This window comes from Corvus kubaryi, unplaced genomic scaffold (assembly GCF_017639235.1).
Source record: "Corvus kubaryi isolate FWS band 111438036 unplaced genomic scaffold, C.kubaryi_AGA036_p1.0 37391, whole genome shotgun sequence".
Classification (NCBI taxonomy): Eukaryota; Metazoa; Chordata; class Aves; order Passeriformes; family Corvidae; genus Corvus; species Corvus kubaryi.
Window position 1 is genome coordinate 6,538,307 of NW_024581130.1, and position 20,004 is coordinate 6,558,310.

General features: G+C 42.5%; 1 protein-coding gene across 2 annotated transcripts in view; it reads left to right on the forward strand.

Annotated features, from left to right (window-relative positions):
* Window positions 1-2,418: 2,418 nt before the first annotated feature.
* Window positions 2,419-20,004, forward strand: part of HTR1F (5-hydroxytryptamine receptor 1F) — a 105,501-nt gene continuing 87,915 nt past the window's right edge. For both annotated transcript variants that reach the window (XM_042038067.1, XM_042038066.1), the window contains exon 1: window positions 2,419-2,584. The gene's annotated coding sequence lies outside the window, so the exon portion shown is untranslated. The remainder of the gene's footprint in view (window positions 2,585-20,004) is intronic.

Genomic DNA, 20,004 nt, shown 5'->3' on the forward strand with positions numbered 1-20,004 from the left:
ACTTCTTTGAAACAGAAGTTTAAAACAATCAAGAAATACTTCTCCATAGGCCCAATGTCTACATGTGCTATAGAATGCCTTGCTGGAGTGACAGATTAGATACCAAAAACATAAATGTGTTCAAAAACCACCTGTAGACAGTCTTAGAAAAAAAGATCCCTCAAGGTGGTTCGATACAAGGGCACAGGTAGTGTTTCAAACCTGCATTGCCTAAGCTTCAGCCAGATGAGAGGGTGTTCCAGGACAAGCATCTCCGTGTGTTTTCCCAGGTCTCATACTGTTTTCCTGAATACCCACTGCCAGACCTCCTCAGAGAGACAGCAACTAACTCAGGAAGAATTTCTGCCTGCCTCAGCATGACCATTCCTGTATAAAAGACAACACCAAAAAACATTTGCTCAGAAAAATAAGCTCTAAATTGCTACCTGATATGATCAAAACAGAAAAGCCCCTTGCTAGCATCAAATCTACTTCTGTGAGGCACAGCAGCTGAACAAGATGTCCCTACAGTGAGCAGGGCACAGTCTGAATATGAGCCACAGTTTGAAACCAAAACAGCACACAAAATAACAACGAGCAAACTCTTAGCAAACACCACAGGAAGCAAGAGGTCCTAAGGAGATATTTGAAGGAGATGGAGAGACTACTTGCTCTCACTGTGACATCCAATGCCCTTGCACGCTGTTTGGGAATTACTAGAGAGTTTCTGCCATCATCAATGTCACTCAAGCAGTTTTCCCTAGGAGAAAATATTTTTTAAAGGTTTACAGACACAGCAGAAAAATAATATACCAAATTGTCAGTTCTAGAGAGGCACTTTCACATTCCTGCTGGACTGAGTGTAATGGCATCAATCTAACACCACATGCAGATACAGTGCAAGCAGAGATTAATCATAAACAGTTGGCTCTCACTTGTCAGGAGCAATGGGCAGAGCAGGACTGTTTTGCTACTATTTCTGCCATTTCTAAGGTCATTTGTGGTATCATTCATTAATTCAAACAATAGCAGGTGACACAAGCAGCTGAGGGAGGAGACTGTATTCACCAGTGCCAAAACCTGAAAAATAAAAAACAGTACTCAGCTCATATAAAATTGGAACTTAAAAAGCTTGCCGAAGACAAGTCCTAAGCAGCCACTTCAGCACCTGCCAGGCACCAAATGACCCAGGGAAACTGCATCTAATTGGACTGATGAAGCTACAATGTGGCTGTGTGATGCAAGTAGTTGTTAAAACCTGTATTTATAAAGGCTTTCTTTTGCTTTTCTTAATAACCTACAATAGAAATTACCTTCTAATACTTTCAACTCCTTTAAGTTTTTGTGGAATAAATATTTACAATGGGATGTAGGGGCTGGTTTCACTGAAACATATTTTGCCTTTGCTTCAGAAACTCATAGAGTTTGTAAATAGAGGTCCAAGCACACAACAAACATGAGCTAAAGGACAGCACACTGAGTATCATCCTGGATTACTTGGTACCAAGGTAAAATGTGCACCATGGAAGGGAACTGCAAACAGCCTGCAAAGAGGAGCTCAAAGCACTGCCTGCAAACAGGTTGTCTGTGTGCCACTCAGACTTCTCAGATGATGGGCTGGGAACAACAGCTGGGAGGTGTTGAGTCGGAGTCCCAGCACTGAGTGCCGAGAGGAGGGAGGGAGGGAGGGAGAGGGCACCGAGTAGGTGTGCGAGTGCTGGTGGGTGCTGAAGAGCTGGGGCTCAGCCCAGGGACAGCAGGTCACAACTCCCAGGCAAGTCTGAGCTCCTCGGCAAGGTATCACTCACTTCAGATTCCGCTGGTCCAAATATATGACTGACAGCTTTTTCTCTGCAGAAGAACTGAGCACATGCTTGTCCACCTCTGCACCACTTTACACGCACCCTGGCACCCCTTCCTCACAGCCCGGTCGTAACACTTCGGGGGAGGTTAACAGCGTCACCCACGAGCGCGCACTTGCGAAGATCCGAAATTCCACACAAGTCGGGCGCTTGAAACAGACCTCCCCCTTCATCCCCGCTACAGGCAGCAGCCTTTCCGCCCAATTTAGGATACGCCAGGACCCCCCCGCCCCGAAGGACTCGCGCAGCCCCTCCCAGCCCTGGAACTGCGGAGGCGACACAAGCGCAGGGTCCGCGGTCAGCATCGCACCGCGGCTGCAGGTGGGCGCATCCCAGGAGCCGCGGGCGGAGCACGCCGGGACCCCTGCCGGGCATCCTGCCGGGCATCCTGCCGGGCATCCTGCCGGCCCGCTCCCGGCCCCTCCCGCGACGCGCGCAAGTTGCGAGGAGCGCGGAGGGCGCGGAGCCGCCTCGCCCGCAGCGCCGGGCTGGGAGCGCTCGGGGCGGTGCCGGAGCTCGCCCCGCCGGCTGCCGCCTCCCCGCCCCTCCCCGCCTTCTCTCGTTTCATTTTTGGCGGGGGCAGCGCCGGCTGCGGAGGGAAACGCTTCGCTTTCCGCGCTCCGGGACCGGCGCCTGCCGCGGTGCGGATGCGTATGGACGAATCCTCGTGAAAACAGCTCCCGACGCTTTCCCCCCCAAAAAAACCAAACCCAAACAAACCACCCACTTGGATAATTAAAACGGTAAATCTAGCTAATTTTTCATTATCTTGCTTGTTGTGTGCTTATATATGTAGATATTTATTATTTATCTGGCTTCATTTCGTCATCCTTTGGTTTTTGTTAATTATCTGATCTTGTGCTGCCGATGAACTTGAGGTATTGGGGTTTGAAGCAGAGCAGGACTCTGTTTCTGCTTTTTCCTAAAGTTAGACGGAGGAACGAAAACGTTCCTGGTTCATACCAGCCTTGTGAATATGTTTACCCTGCTTTATCAACCTGAACGTAGATGAGATTTCCTGTGGCAGCATCCTCTTGAGTTTGCTTTTCCTTTAATTTTTGCCGATAGTACAGCAAAGATGTGTGTATGCTACACACAGGCAATCCTGTAGGCTGGTTTTGTATGCTGGCATTCATGGCTAGGATTCCAGCTAGGCTTTGCATCTCTTTAGTTTATGATGTTAACAAGTGACCTGTCTTCTGTTTTCATCCTAATTCCACTTGTGGATTCTGCCAAGAGATCGTCCAAACCAAATCAAGTGGTGTTTCTTAGCCCTGTAGTTATTTAGTTGCCTTTTCAGGGATAGAAGCATGCTCTGGTTTGTACAGGTCACAACAACTTGTACAGCTTCATAATCCAGAGGGCTTTTGTTTGACAGGATATTAATTTTATACAGTCCCTGTATTGGTTGGATGCTTTATGAGACTGGCCAACCCCAGGCTTTCTACACATTATGAAAAGCAATTTTGGGAGATTGTATGTCTTAGCTTTGTTTTATAATTCCACAGATAATTATGCTTACTGCTATTAGCTATTCTTCTTCTTGGATTTTTAATCCAGCAGATATTTACCCAAGGATAATAAAATTGAAAGGTTAGTTAAAAAAAAAAAAGAATCATTATATACATGGAGAAAAAACTGCCTTGTTCTCATCAAATAAGAGAAAATGAGAGTGCCAGTTGCTAAAAATCACTGACCTGAACTTTGCTGTAAAATATGAGCTAAACTTCCAAGTCTGACTTGGGAAAAACTTAGCTCAGGGGAGAATCTGTTGCTCTTCATTTGTTTTGTTTCTTTCCTTTCTGAGAAGTCAATCATGTATTGATCTACATGCGTGAGCATATTCACCTGCACAGGCACACACCTGATATTGCACAAGTGCAGGACTTGTGAGCTGAGTTTTTGAGCCACAGAGAACTACAAACAATGCAGGGGAAAGGAAAAAAGGAGGAGAGATTTACAATATTTGCTGTTGGGCACATATTCTAGGGACCTTACTTTGGAAATGAGTCTCAGTAGTCAAAGAGAGGCAGAACCCCACGTGCACTTGGCACAGCTTCTGCTCTGAACTGCTGCTTGCTGCGATTACATCTGTATTTAAATTAATCTTTGAAAAACTTGTGTTCATCCATCATTTATCTTGTGAGTGCTGAAAACGGGATAAAATACACATTTGCTGGTTAATTTGGTCTGCTAAATTCTAAGACCTGTTGACCCAAGAGACAAGTTCTTTGCTTAAGGGCTAAAAAAATTATTTTTGTTCACGGTCATACAAACTGCTGTGTGCTGACGCTGCACACTTCACCTGTTGCAGTGTTGCATGAAACAGGAATATGGAATTAGGAGTCATTGTTTCTCCTGCACATAGGACTTAAAAGGGTTAAGTGATTAGGCAGCAGCACTGCTCAGAGCATTGGTAACTCCAAGGAATATTACTTTCCGAACACTTGGAAAGGTAAAGCCTTTACCTCAGGTTGTTTTAAGGTAGTCTAAGTAGACTGCTCTTGGTAGCCGTGCTTCTTCACAATTACCATTCACATCTTCTCTCTTCGGTGGATTTCTGCAAAGTCTGGATTTTAGCCAAGCCTGTCATAAATATCTAGAAGTTTCTTCTATTTGATTGCGGAGACTGAAGCACTTGGAATGTCAAAGGAGGGAAAAAGTAATGAGCTCTAAGCCATTGTGAAAAGTTAATACCGTAGCTAAAATAGGATTTCTGACTTACCTAAAAGACTGCTTTTTTAGGAGGAGATTAATCAAGCCTTTGTTGTTTTGGAGTTTTATTGTAATTATTATTATTCCCAGAAGTATTGGACTCTACAGCTAACTCTCACTGCCCTCAGTGAAACCTGAGAATAAGCGAGTTTCCTTGCATATTTCCTCCTCCTTCCTTCTCTGTGAGCACCAAATTACCTGGATGATGTTTTTTCATCCAGGCAGCAAATCAAAGGGCTGACAGTATACACTTAGGTAGGAGGCACCCACTGCATGTAGAATCTGATTTCTCAGTACCAAGATTCCTCTTGAGCTGGGGTTACAGGACATCTCTCGGGTGCTCGTGGCATTTTGTGCTAATTCCACATAGGAATACATATGAGGAAGACATACCACTATTTTAGTGTTTGAGAGAGCACAAGTGTTTAAAATTCAGATATTTTAATGACTTACTGATACACAGCTGTTAGAAGTGACAACCGAATTTTTTTGATCTGGAAGAGTAACACCTTTTTGCCCCAATTTTCTCTAAGGTATTTACTGGAAAAAAGCCTTTTATGCTGCCAGATTCAGTGGTTTGCCCTACCCCTCACCCAGAAACGGGGGGAAAAAAGGCATAGCTTCAATATGCAAGAAAAACTGACTTTAAGACAGATTTAGCAGTTGAAATCAGTTTTTATACCTTTGTCTTTTAAATGACTAATCTCTATCTGTGGGTGTCCATTTAACCTGTAATATAACTTTGGAAACTGCTGGAGGCAATTTGCACTATAGGATCTGAAGTGATTAAGATTAGTTACACATATATATAAAGCATTTCAGTGTTTGATGGGTTGTATTTCTTGCTTTGGATGCCTTTTTCTTTTTTTTTCATGTCACATTCTCATCTGCAGGGTAATTTATGAGCACAAGCAAAGGTTACAGACTCCCTAATTCAAGCTTCAACTGTTATTGCATTTTTATACAAATGCTCATTTTCTTTGTCATACCATTTAGCAAAAAGGATCAATGTGATCCATTATCTTGCAACTATTGTGTGGAAAAAAAAGTGGTTTTATCAAAAACGTGTCCCCTGGTCATATTTTTTTGTAAACTAATTATACATGTCAGACATAATGTTGCCCTCTGCTATCACATTATGTTTCCAAATGTAATAAAGTTGGGAAAGTTTCAATGCATGAAAAAAACAAAGTATTTTTTCCATGGGCATTTGATGTCCATGGTTGGAGACTTGTTCCTGGCAGAGAAACAAGTTCTTCTGCCTATACAATTCACATTTTATTTAAAACCAGGGCACATTTCAGAAAATGTTGGGAATGTATATTACATAGATTGAATTTCAAGACTTATTTTCTTGATGGGTCATCTTACAAATTAATGATGGAGTAAGAGAATGGAATTGGAGGTCATTTCCTCCATATTCTCTTTAGGTCCTCAGTTCTGCAGTTTCTGGAGGAAGAAAAGCACATGGGAGTACAGTGAAATATGCAGACCTAGACACCCTAAGAATTGACTAAACACTTTTGAGTCTGCCTTGCCTGCAGTAGGAGTGTGTCACGTGGTAATTTGGGAAGCTTACTGGGAAATGGAAAGGTTATGAAACTGGGTTTGACTCCAGCTGTGCAGCCCTGTGTGGGCATTTGCAGGTTTTCTGTAGGGGAGAGGTCGAAAGCCCAAAATTAAAGGCAGGGTGGCTAATTTTAAATAGGCTTGCTCTGCCATGAAGCATCAGCTGCTCAGCACCACAAAAAGTCCGACCTAAGGACTCCCACTTCACTGGCTCCTCTGAAAAATGGGAGGATTGGAAACACTTTATCAACTACGAGCAAAAGTAGCCTTGTTGACTGTGTTTAAGTATTGTTTCTTCTTGACAAAATGCAAGATGAGCTTTGAAAGCTTTGAGCACCAAGCACCCCCAAATTTAAGACAGGGCTTATCAAAATGAAAAAATGGCTGCCTAAGTTCTTTTTTTTCCTTATTTGTTCCTAGAATCTTGTGCCTAATTCATTGTATTTTGTAAGAAACCATTACTCCAGTATGTTAAATGGCAGTGTTGCCTTTTCAGGCATTGACTGAACTGCATTTGTGTTGATTGTGGAAAACAGAATGGTTTGATGGTGAAAACATCCAAAAAGAATCAGCCAGTCAGATGGCTCATGCACAAACACGGCAGTTATGCCCTAAGTGCTGAACTGTTATAAAGTCATTCTCTGCCACAGGGAATATTGGATTTCAGAGTGACAATCCCACTATTGAGCCGTCTACAAGGTGCAAAGAGGGGCCAAGGTGATTTAGCTACCTACTTGCATAAATAAGTAGGTGTCTGTACTTACATATGTACACAAACACACAGAGCAGTTCCATGGAGGCCAGTACAGGACCCATGTGAATGAACAAACAGTTGTGATGAACGTTGAAGGAACATTGGGACGGTGATCTGCTGGTGAAAGAGAAAAGGAAAGCAGAAATGAAAACTAGGAATCACGGAAATGTCTGATCCAGTATGTAGATTTTTGACATGGGTGTGAAGGGTTGGAACTGGCTACCTCACCCAGAAATGCTTATGCAGTAATAAGAGGAGATTACAATTTGATGGAATTCTTCCAAATGGTACTTTGTACCTATTGAAGTGTGGTTTCATTTGGCAGCTTCTCCTGACTTGAGGAGAACTTCCAAACTCTGCTGCTATAAGTCACAATCAAAAATATGACAATGTTAGAACACTTTGACCTTCAAAATAGAATTTGAGAGTATTAAATTACTGTACCTGTAACACAGTCGTGTCTGCAATTACAATTACAGGCAAAAAGACAAGAGTCAGAATCCCCTTCCCCTTTTTCGCAGCAGTGGAAATAAAAGTTCATTTTAGTCAAGTTTCAATCCTTTTGCTTTCTTCCTAGAGCTGTCTGTAGTTGGTTCCTGCAGCAGCTGAGTGAGCCGAGCAGGACAGTTGGCTTGGGTCTTTTCATGGACGGGAATGCCAAATGTTCCTGCTTATTGTTCCCTCCCTCTAACAGAGGACACGGTGTTCAGTGAATCACTCTTATGGCCAGCAGCAGAACATGACTTCAGCATCACCTTGCACCTTCTGTCCTCCCAGTCCCACTCTTTTTCTTGCCTCACAGCAATTAGGTTTCAGGCAGACCATCCTTCCTCATCCTCCGCTGTTTGAGTTTCCTGGGTTTTGACTTGCTGGATCGTTACTGATTGCACTCACATGGAAGCACTGACACTGACCTGCCTGGAAGACTTTCTGTGTGGGCAGCAGTAATCCTTTGGGCTGTTGTTCTGCCTGAATCCAGAAGCCAATGTGCATGACACTTACTGTAGGGTGACTAATACATAAAAACAAGCATTTTCCAGTTTTAAGTGCAGATGATTTATTTGTATTATAACCATATTAGTTAGTCTCTAGATACATACATTTGGGCCATGATTTGATCTTTTACTGGATAAGAGTGATCCTTCCTCTAGGAAGAAAGAAAAACATTATTCTTTTTTTTTTACCCAGCACTGTTGATTTGATAGCATTAAATCCATCCATTTTATTTGTATTAAGGGTAAGATTATCTCTAAATTTAATATGGGGGAAAAAAGTCACTATCAATACTCATTTTCCTAGTTTTGTGCTAGATTATAAAAGACCAGCCTGGCTTGGAGAACCACGGCAGTAGGCAGTGATGGAGCCCACGGAGTACAAGTTTGCCACCTCACTGCGATGACTGTGGCTCACTGAGTCACTGATGAGAAAGGGGTGCTCTGAAACCAGCAGAGACAACCAAAACAGGAACGTCTGTGATCAAAATATGATCCTTGAGAGAGATTTCAGGCCACGGTTTATTGGTAACTCAGTCTCCAGAGGATGGAGGCTAACTTGGGCCTCATCACTTAGAGATGCAGCCCAGACAGTTATCACAGTATCTTCCTCTAATTTGTGTTACAATAAATCCTGGTAAATACCACACAAGCTTTTAACAGTGCCACAGACACAAAGCAATAAATGTGTGTTGGGTGAAAATACTAGGAGTGTGTACCATTGTCTGGAAAGCTTTAATCAAAAATAGCTCATTAGAACAACTATTGTCAAGTTATAAACCTTACACCACTTGTGATTGTTCAGGAGACTCCCCTGGGTATCCTGAAGTGTTTTAATTAATAGTTTAATAAAAATTAGCGTTTAATTATTCATTAACAGTTGAGCTGTGGGAATAGCCTGTACAGTTGGTAAGCGTGCAGGTGATAAAAGGTTGAGGAGGAATGCAAATGGATGGAACGACTGAGTTAGAATTAAAGGTTTTCTTAAAAAATGCAGCTGAATAGAACCAGTATCAAAGATGATCTTGGGCAGGAACAACCAAGAGTGCAAATTTAACAGTGGAAATGACTGGCCAGGCAGAGGTAACACCCCAGCAATATCACAGAGCTAATTCATGTTCTGATGATGTAACTGGCAGATCCTTTTTGAGAAACTGCTACATGACCCTCCACATCCTGAAGCTGGGAATATGGGGAAAAGAGAGAGAAGGGCTGCTCTGCAAGGGGGACATGCTGGGAGCTGAGGTGATCCCAGCATGGGCATCCCTCACTGAGGGGATACAGCCAAGCACAGGCAGGCAGAGCCAGGTGCCCCCATAACAGGACCTGTGACAGCCCCAGGACAGTGAGGGGATGAACCAGGGGCCACCCAAGGGAGCAGGCAGGACAAAAAAAATGACAGACGTTTTCTAGTGACATAGGAAAAAAAATTCAAATGTACCAGAGAAAACAAGCAAATAATATAATTATCCTCTCAAGAAAACAGGAAAGTCAAACTTTAGAAGTCTAATAGCATTTTGGTCTCTGTAAAAGATGCATTTAAGGCTGTTGATTTCTTTCTTAGGGAAATGACTTCCATTCTGTCCTCTCTAACACTTTCATCTACATAAACAATCTTCTGTATTGGGCTTGCCCAACATAATGGCATCATTACCATCTCTTCTGCACAAAGAATTTTTACATTAGTGTTATAAATCAAGCTCCTCCTCACCCTGCCTTTTACTGAAGGCTTTTAATTTTTTTCTTCCAGTCAAGTCTCACTTTTCTCAAAGACTGTACTGCAGGTCTTATTATGAAATTATCTGAAGACTGACATTTGCCAGCAGCAAAATGGGCCCCTGCTGTTTTGTAAAAGACAAAATGTGTTTCTTTTTATCTAGACCAAAAGCCTTGTGTCATTATGGGGTTTTGGCTTTTTCTTTTTTTAAATATTTTAGGATGTTTATATCTAGAATAAACAACCATTTTCTATTCATAATGAGGATCTGTGTCTACACTGTCACTTCTCTGATTTGTTGTTAAGTCCCTCTCTCCTCATCATCAAAACTGTATCAACTTGAGTTTGATTGGACCCTGTTATGCAGAAAACCAGTCAGTTTCCTCCAAGACAAAAGCCAGATGTGGATTTAGAGGTGATTTGTTAAGGATACCATTTCAAATAAGCACAAGAGCCAGGACCGTATCCAGATTGGGATCTTTCTGTCCTGCACAGTGTTTTCCAGCACACTTCCAGCAGATCTTCTGTCCTCAAGGGCTCACAAAACTTCGTGCCATGTCCAAGGATATGCAACTTATCTTCCCTTTGATATTAGACTATCAAACTACCAATCCACTGGTTCAGCCCTCATGTCAATTCAGCTATTTTGAGCCAGAAAATCTCTAAAAAACAGTGATTATGTCTTTCAGCTACATGGCCCTGTGTTAGAGGCCACACAGTGTGGGCACAGCTGTTTGTTCTCACTGCTCTGGATGGAGTTAACAGGAATATTGTGAGCACCAGCCGCACTTCAGCTGGGAGCAGGGAACTCTCAGCAAGAGAGACATCTTTTTTCTGTTTGTTTCAGAGATTTGTGATTCAGGATTAAGTTTTTTGTTTGCATTTCAGATTTTGTCAATGGCCTAGAGACACCCTAAGATTTCTCCTTGGGAAAGGCAGACGGGGCTCTCCTCAGCCCAGGGCAAGGCAGTTACCACTGGACAGATGACAAAATGAAACAGCATAATGAGCAGCCCGGGATGCATCCATTAGTTTTTGGCACAAAAGTCAGTGGTGCTTTAAACTCTCTGTAAAGACAAATTTGACCTAAAAAATACCTATATTTGGATCCAGCTGCCAAAGAAACACAGGTAAGGAGGGTATTAAGTGTGGAGCCCACTCGTGACTCTCTGTAGTGGCAACCAGCACCTGTAAGCGTTGAGCCATGCAGATCCTCTTGTAACAACAAAGAATGGAGACTTACAAATGCTGTCACCTTTCCAGAACAGGATTTGCTCTTTGGTGAGGCAGTTACATGGTCCCTCGTGAACAACAGCCTGGGCTGTGTGTGTATGTGGTATTGGGACGCAATCTGCTATTCACACTGGAATTCTAAATCTATCGTCATTGCCTAAAAGCCAGGAGTGTCATCTGCACTTAGGTGATCTTTAATCAGCAGCAACAGCTCTGGGTGTGCATCTTGTTTTCAGGATGACCTATGAAGCTGTCATGTGTAGCTGCTTGACCTATAACAGATAATGCCATCAGGAGGAGCAAGCACTAAAATGAAAAATAGCTTTCCTTGCTTTGCCTAACATTCATCTGACACTCCTGCAGGCTGGAGCTGGGCAACACAACTGCACACAGAGTGCAAGTTCACTATGAAGGTGCGCCTTAATCACCTCTTTCTAGTGGGCTTGTTTCTTCTCTCAGTTCTCAGGCAACAAGTCTTCTGTTCGTTAGCCCTATCCTTGATCTTGTGCTGAAATTATTTATTGGCTCTCCTGGTAGTTTGTTAGAATAATGGCACTCGTTTCTTGTTATATACAGCTACACATAAGAAATAAGCAAACCACATTTAGTCATTTCAGTTATTTCAATCTACTAAATCTCCCTAATAGAACAAAGGAAAGGGGTGCTTAGATGCACTGAAACTTCATCTGTTTTTTAGTATGAAGAAGCTAAATTCAAAAAAGGTACCAGAAAAGTGTGAAAAGTATTATTTAGGAAAACCAGACATTAGATTTACAGTGAGATTCTTTGGGTTTTTTAGATATTATCCTTCAGAAGCAGCTGCTGTCTCAATGGCAGACATCACTGGTTACATGAAAGATTTCTGTCGAAAGCATGACATTTAATTTCAGAAAAGCAGTCATTAATTTCTGGCTTCAAAAGTCTGTAAAGTGTGTCAATCGTTAATGACAATTAACAAAAATTCTGAGTGTAGCAATAATTTAATCTCTAAAAAGAGAAGAGAGGATAAAACTTGTCTTGTACATTTTCAGGGTTGTATGGGTAAACTAGAGAGTTTTTGTCAACACATTCTGCCTTCAGCTTCAAAATGTTTCTTGTCTTGTGTTCTGAAGAGCTTCAAATTGTTTACTGTCTTGTGCTCTGGAGAGTTAAAGACTATCACTGTAACTGATAGAGGAAATAATACCTTTAGTGGACCATATATCCAGCAAAATTATGCCATTTAAAGAGGTAAAATTATTTGTGGATACACTCAAATTTTCTTGCCAGAACAAACCTTAACCAAACATTATCAAGCACAGAGATCTGGGGTTTTTTAACTGATACAGCAGTAAAGGAACATAGTTGCAACAGGATGGCAGTAATTTTTTTTCCCTAATAGTTCAGTAATTGCAAAGCACAGTCCAGACATAACTTCTTGCTCTCTGGAGGTTTTTCATCTTGCAACAGTTTTAACCTCACGAAGGACCACTGTCACAGTCTCCTGCTCCTCCTGCTCATTACAGGCTGTTCTCAAACAGGCTTGGAGCCAGAGAGCAGCAGCAAGAACAGCTCTCTAACCAGCTTTTATGGCAGTCCTGAAGATAGAGATGCCCTGGTTCAAAGCCCTTTTATCTCCATTTAAGAGGAGGGCCTGAAATGGGCTTAGGTTAGTGCTGTGAGGGGCAGTGGGAAGAAAGCAGCGCTTTATGTTGCAAGGTGTGCAGGCGCCCACACTCTGAACTGCTTTATCCATCCCCGGCACAGGCACAGCTGACCTCTGCTGGAATCAAAGAGTATAGAAAGTAAATCAAGGGATTTGATTCATGTCCTCGTGAAGAGAGGAACACATTTTTGGCAAACTCCTCATTCCTTTTCAATATCCACTTGTGGAAAATCCCATTAAAATCTCCTTTCTCAAGACCTATTTGTGAAGGCTGGTGGATGCAATACGTGGTAAATGGGAAAAACAACACACCAGAAGCACAGGGTCTGTGTTACATCCACTTGCAAGAATGGGCTGTGTCTGGTTTTTTTGGACATATCCTGAGGCAAGGATGGACAGAGAGGAGGATGGCTCCTGATTCTCCTTGGAAAATGCTTTCCACTGCATACCCACAGAGATGCTTCTCTCCCTCTAAGGACTCGTGTGGTCTCCTCTACTGCAGTATCACCTGGGTTTTACTGAATGTCCATCCCACTGCAGTCTGTGAGGTTGGAAATGTGACAGTTCCTTTCATTTTATTGATTCAGAGAGAGAGGCAAACTCCCTGATCTAGGATATCATCCACAGACAGAGGATTTGCCTCTCCTCTCCCCAAATAACACAGCAATGACACTGACTGACTTCTCGGGGGGGGGTGGTGAGGATGAACTGGTGACCCTCTGCAGTTACCAGGACCATTGCAACACACCCAATCAGCTCATAACAGTCAACAGCTCTTTTAGAAATTGCTCATATCTGCTCCATCAGAAAGTCCCAAGAAAAACCTCTTCATTAAATATCAGAAAAACAGGTTTGGCCAGAATTTATCTGGAAAAATATAGAATTAAAATGGATTTAAATGCAGAAAGATGACGAAGCAACCATTTTTCTGACCTGAAGGCATCAATCTGCTGAAATCTGACTTCTATGTATCAAAGAGTTGCATAACCAAGAAAGAAGGGAACAAAAGATATATCTTCACTTCTCTCATAAACCTGTGAGGTACCTTGGTAGAAGTGGTACAGAAATCTAGACTGAAATTCAATGCAACAGCAGAGAGCCTAAGTTAAAGTTAGGCAGACAAAGAGATGTGCTGAAAATACGTATAAGAAGATGAAGCACCATTTACACAGGAAGGAGCACTGGAAACTTCAGGATCTGCTTTAATTCATCAGAAGTTACTTCACATAGAAATGTAATTCTGACTTTTTACTGCCAATTCTTTTCATAAAAGCTGCACTTTTTTCAGTTGTGACCAGCTAGGTTGTTCCCTTAACTGTTGCTGAGAGAAGTACTTATGCAATGACATAATTTAGTGATGCCTTTTCTGCATCTTAATGTGTAGTACACCTGTGACTAAATGATTTTTACTTTCTCATTTTTTATTGAGACAATATTGTGCAGACTTCTTTGGCAGGAACCTGACATAAAGCTCTGTCTGTGGAGCCCAAACACATTTACTTTCTGGAAACTCATCCATTTAATCTAGAGAAGCATAGGTCATTTGAAGAATGATAAAATTACATGGTCAGCCTGAAAATTAAGCCATTTATATGAAGAGGTTTGCTCTTATGCAGCTGTAGGTACGAACTGCTGACCTAAAAAGTTAAGGCATTGCAGGCATATTAAGAAAATAAAGATAAAGGTTTTCATAAATGGGTGAAGTAATAAAAGAAGACAGGAAATAAAAGATTTGTTTGTCCTGACTGAAACAGAAAGCTTCTTTCTGTGGTAATGAGAACAGATCATACCCCTCACGCTTCCTGTTACAAATCTTCTGGCCCAACACCTGTCAAGTGCAACTGCTGGATGTTCTGCCCTTTAAAGAGCTGTAGGAATCAATGATCAAGGAGTACTGTTCCTTCTTTCAGTAAAGAAGACTTTGTCACCCTGTCTTCCTTCTTTAAACTCTTCTCTTCCTTCCTGCAATTGCTGCCAGCTCAGAAACAGCTGAATTGCAACAAGGAAATATCCTGGAGGGGTGGAGAGGGCCTTGTGGGCAGAACTGTTCTCCTCAGGCTCAGCTACGTCCCAGCCAGGGGAGAGAAGGTAGTTCTGGTTGAGAGTAGAGAGGGGAAAAGAAGGGGAGAACAATACCTTTCTTTGCATCATCATATGCCTCTAAAACCTATCCTAAAAGTCAAAATCAGTTTTTCTTCTGTCTCTGTAGTGGAGGGAACTACAAGAATCTCTTCTCACCTCTCTTTTGGTGCCTTTGAGGGTGAACTGTGTCACTCCAAGCTCTTAGGCAAGAGCTTCATCTCAGGGATCGACAGGGGAGCAGCTCATACATTGCAATAAACTGGCTTGGAGTCAATTCAATTTAGATCAAAGTGATGATAATGCTTTAAAGGGACTAAAGAGGCAATTCAAAAGATGTTTCTGCCTTCTGGAAGGTTATCCAGCTAGCTACTCATATCCCTTAGGTTGGTTTGCAAATTTAGGTTCCGAGTTACTTCTAAGTGCCCCTTGCTAAGTCCCAATGTTTTCTGTGTGCAAGTGCTTGTCTGTTTTTCACCCCATTTTATCTGAGTGATTGCCCAGGCCAGAGGGAGGTAGAAGAGTCCTATCAGAGCAAAGGTAATACCTTAACAAATAAATTGTGAAGATATAAGTATTCCTAGTGCAGCCTCTGTTTTTCAGGTTTAGATTCTCAGTGATGAGGAGGAGGCTGTACCACAGACTGTGCCATGGGGCTCTGTGTCTGATTACAAAAGTAAATCCTTATTTAGACAGGTTTTCCTACTGTTAACTTGCTGCCTCTCAGACACAGGCACATGCCACCACCATCCCTTTATGCTCCTTGTCAGGGACTTACAAAGGCAGGGGGCTTGTTTTGGAGAACAAGTTTGGATCACACTGGCTGAGAGGCCTCTCCTCCTGGCACTGTGCTGAGGAAACCAAGCTAGGGGAGGTACAAAAGCTGCTGCTACCTCCAGCCTCACACAGGCTGGTTCTGGAGTTCCCTCCCCTGCCTGGTTCCCCTAAATGATGGGCATGGAGCCCACCTTGCCCTGGAGAACGTGCTGCATGCCAGCATCTGCAAGGTGAATCTTCCTTCACAAGGAAGGAAGGAGCTGGCCTGGACTCTGGGATAGTGCCTGCTTGTCTGGATTGGGGATACAGAAAAGTCATTTCTGAGGCAGAGGAATCATTCATGGATTGCAAAAGTTCAGCAAGTCTGAGCTAGGCATTCTGGTAAAAGTTGTAATTAGATTGCAAATATACATATTAATATACATATTAAACATGATCCTAAAGAGGCTGCTAAATCTAAATGCAATAGGATAAACACAGACAGTTAGAAAAAGATGGCATAATTACAAGCCAGAGACTGAAACTTAAATTCTGTTATGTCATCTACCTGTTTTTCCCTCATACCACCCCAGCATTCTTGCTAGACCTTTCTGAATCACACTTTTGATATATTGCCAGTTCAGCAGCAGCAGAGCTGGGGATAAGGCACCATGATTAAATCCTCACAGAGACTGTAACAGAATAAATCAAATTATGTAAGCAGTTAATTTTCATAATTTGAAATTACTTGTCTTTTATACAGTCAGAATCAATCTAGGCTATTAGCAACTACTTTGGAGTATTTTGGACATAGTTTATGAAAGCTGGTAAGGGAAGGTAGCAAGCCATTTTGTAAGCAGGTTTGTAATACCAAGTCTTGCCCTGGGTTATACTCAAAAGTCACTTCAAAAGTGATGGCATAATGGTCAGTTCTGGGAAACCTGATAGGCCAAAGCAGAGTCAGAAAAGTGCAAGCAGGAATCAGAGAGCTGGTTTGAGAAGGGAAGAAGGGCAGAGAGCACATGGAAGAGCTTTCCACCCTGTGGAGAGCCCGAGGCTGCCCCTTCCCACAGCTCTCAGAGTCACTGCCGACCTGCAGCTCAGAGGGTTTGGGTTTAACTTAATCCTCTGCCAAAATGCATCACCTTGGTGTCACCATTTAGTCTCCCTGTGTCTCACTGTCCTGACTCATAAAGCAAGGTGAGGAGCATTCACCTGACTGACAAAGAACCGGGAATAAAAAACACATTGAACAGTAAAAGTTACTTGATCACTGTGAGGATGGACCATTGCTCACACCGACAGATCTTCCTGTGAGGAGCTTCCCTGCAGCTTCAAGTCAGGGTTACTCAGTCTGTTCTCTTGGTATGGGAACAGGCAAAATACCTGCAAATAAGTTTTAGGCAGGACATGCAGTTCTGGAGGCCTCCTCATAAGAGATGTGCCTCTGATTTTATCTATAGCCAGCCATGAGTTTAAAGGATGAGGATTCACAAGTGGTGGTTTGGTCTTACAGCTCTCCCCTCCCACCAAGCTGACAGAAGGCTTTCACAGCTGGTTCTGCAGACCTTCACAAGACCTTTCCATCTTTCCTGCAAGCAGCAATGTCATCTGAACATTGATTTTCAATGTGGTTTGCATCACTGAAACATTGACACTTTAATTATCAGGAGGCCCTGCACAGGTTGGAATTAGAAAATAATTGTAAGTACTCATATCACAGAGCTTAGTACAGCAATTCCCAAAAAGTTATCTGAGCAGTGACACTTTGGAAGCTTCCTTACTGTAGTTTTTGTTCTTACAAAAGTTTTCAGTCTTTCTGTTCCCTCACACAGATTCTCTAATGTCTAATAAGATGTTGAACACATGCTGTGGCCTTTCCATTAACAGGGGCTTGCCTTGTATCTACTTGTTTTTATCAACGGCAAAGGGATTTTTGATCTCTCTGCAAGTTTAGTTGAAACTGGACAATGAGTTCAAAAGGAGCTCATGGGGACTGACAATGGCACAATCTTGTAACTCTTATTTCCCAAGGAAACTGGATTAAAAGGAAGCATCTATGTGGTAGGCTAATTCAAACCTTCCCTTTTGTCAGTTAAAAGAAAGTGAGAAAATATATTTTTACACAATGTTTACAAGCTGAGTTTCAGTCAGAGGGAAACTGACTCCTTAAATTATATATTTTTCTCATTAGTGGGTCTAGAAGAAGGACAGGTTTATGTTTTCTGATAACTAGAAGAAATTAGTGTTTTAAAGTTCCTTCTTCTATTAATTACTGGCAATTTGCTTTGTCAGGGGTTTCCACGGCATGGTGTCTCCTTTGAAATAATTGCAAAATCATTCTCTCTTTAAGGTTGTTTTGAGCAACATGATGGAAGTCTCCCATAGCCTGGTTTCCTACTGGAATTTTTATCCTTCTTGGTTATAGGCTGTGTTCCCATGACAATTCCTGTACTCATGCATCCCAGAATTAGCTCCTAACACGTTCTAGCCTGATGGTACATTAAGCCCACTCAGTGCTCTGCAAACTACATGTACGCTCTAGGCTCTGAATATGTGGGGAGAGGAAGGTCTCTAATTTGGGTATTAAGGCTATGGGATTTAAAGATGGGAGAAGGGATGGGCAGAAGGTAGTGGAGGAAGTAAAAGATGCCTAGGTTTATTCCTTTTTAAATATTTTTTTTTTAATAGAAATGCCTCACATGTGCAGGCTAAGAAGGGTATGTAAGAGCAGTAAGTATAAACTTTTGGTGAAATGGAACACTTGCTTGAAAATGACATCACTTTATCTTCAGAGTCAGCTGACAAGAACAGCAAATTCTGTGTTTTGAGTCAACTTTCCTGCAGCTTTCCTTCACTGAGCCCTCAGTTTACCTGCAAGCTCCCTGTTTCCATGAGGAGCCTGTGTGACATTCCCACTTTAAACACCGCAGCATTCCAGCTGCAGAACTACACACCTTCCTAGAGATCTCATCTTAGTCCAAACCTGAGGAATCCTAGTAAAGACCACCTCAAAAGGAACAACTCAGTGCTCAGTCCTAGCTGCCAAAACAGTGCCAGAGCTGATGGTAACATCCAGCACTGCCAGGAGCTGAGAAGGGAACACCTGGATGCTCCACCACTGCAAGAGAAGTCAAGGTCCTTTGACAAAAAAGTAGATGCTGGTTTGGCTCCAGACAGCACTGGAAGATCAGCATTGTATTCCCATGTTTTGCAGACAGCATTAATGTTTCTCAGCCAAGGCACAATGAATTTTCCAGCCAGGACTCCTGATGGATCTTCCCGGACATCCAGCACTGCTACCAGAACATGGTTAACCACTACAGCTACTGAGAGCTGCTCACTGATTCCTTTCCACCAGCAGTTACAGTTCACAGATTAAAGCTGTTCTGAGGCTTTCTGGATGTTTTTGCCCCCAGCCTGTTCTCAAGAAGCTGTCCAGACTGAAGAAGCAAAACTCTTCAACATGTTTCCATCTGAGAACACCCTACCATCTCACCATCTGTCACAACAGCACTTTCTAACATTTTCTTCTCCCTCTTGGTGCTTCTTATGCCTCTTCAAAGTTTGCCCTCTGGCATTCTCCAAATGCCACAGCAGTGTTCAGCAGTGAAATATACCCCTTGGGACACTTGCATTTGTGGAGTATCAAAAAGTCTCCTCCCTCCCAGATTTTTCTTGCTCAGTATGATGGTACCACAAGGGTTAAAAAAAAAAAAATACCCAAAGCTGCTTATAATGAAAGCATGGTTAACAAGATGTCAGGTATAGGAGAGAATGCAATTGAGATTGTAGTTTGCTTTAGAGTTTGTATGATGCTGTGAGCCTTCAGCCACCTTTAACTTCTACAAGATACATTACCCAAAGTAAGATATGTAAAGATGCCTACAGATTTTAAGATACTCAGTTTGCATTAATCACAGTCTCGCGCTATTAATGATTTGAATTCAGAAACAATAACACAAAATGTCTATTTTTTGCTATGCTATTTGCTCAGACCTTCAGATGACCTAAACCTAAATTTAGAGGATAATACATTCAAAGTCAATAGTGTCTGAGGGGTCCCCTATAAAAGTGACATTGACCTCTCATCCTCACAGAACCTCTGTGAGAAGTTCCCCACAGAATAATCGCTGCCTACTTCACCAGCTGTCATCGCCATCTCAACAAGACCCTTTCTGTTCCTTGGTGACAAACCTCCTGATCAGATCTGTCCCACACTTCAGGGGCATCCTACAGAGTCGCACCAGGAGGTTACTACCTATTTCTTCAACTCTCATTCATTTTCTGATAATTCAAAACCATAGAGGCACCCGCCCAGTCCCTGAACCAATGCTGGTCTCCAGGCTGAGCCCAGAGGGAGACCATGGGAGGGGAATTCCAGGAGTGAGGGAAAAACATTGCATTAGTGTTGCTATGGAGATGAAAATTAGCACAATAACTATTGTGTTCTGTTTCAAAGCTTCCCAGTCTTCAGTTTTAACTCCTTCCCCTACTCTACTACTGCTTTAGATCTGCCCCAGCAACATCCCAGCACACCTGACAGATTTCTGGGCCAGGAACTGGAAAGGGAGTGGCAGAACACAAAAGAACATGAAATCTGGGCAGGGACCAGAAAAGGAGGAGGAAAAAAGTGAGGGAAGGTCTTGTAGAAAGAGGAGATGATAAAATAAAATTGGGGGAGAGGGGGGGGGGGGGGGAAT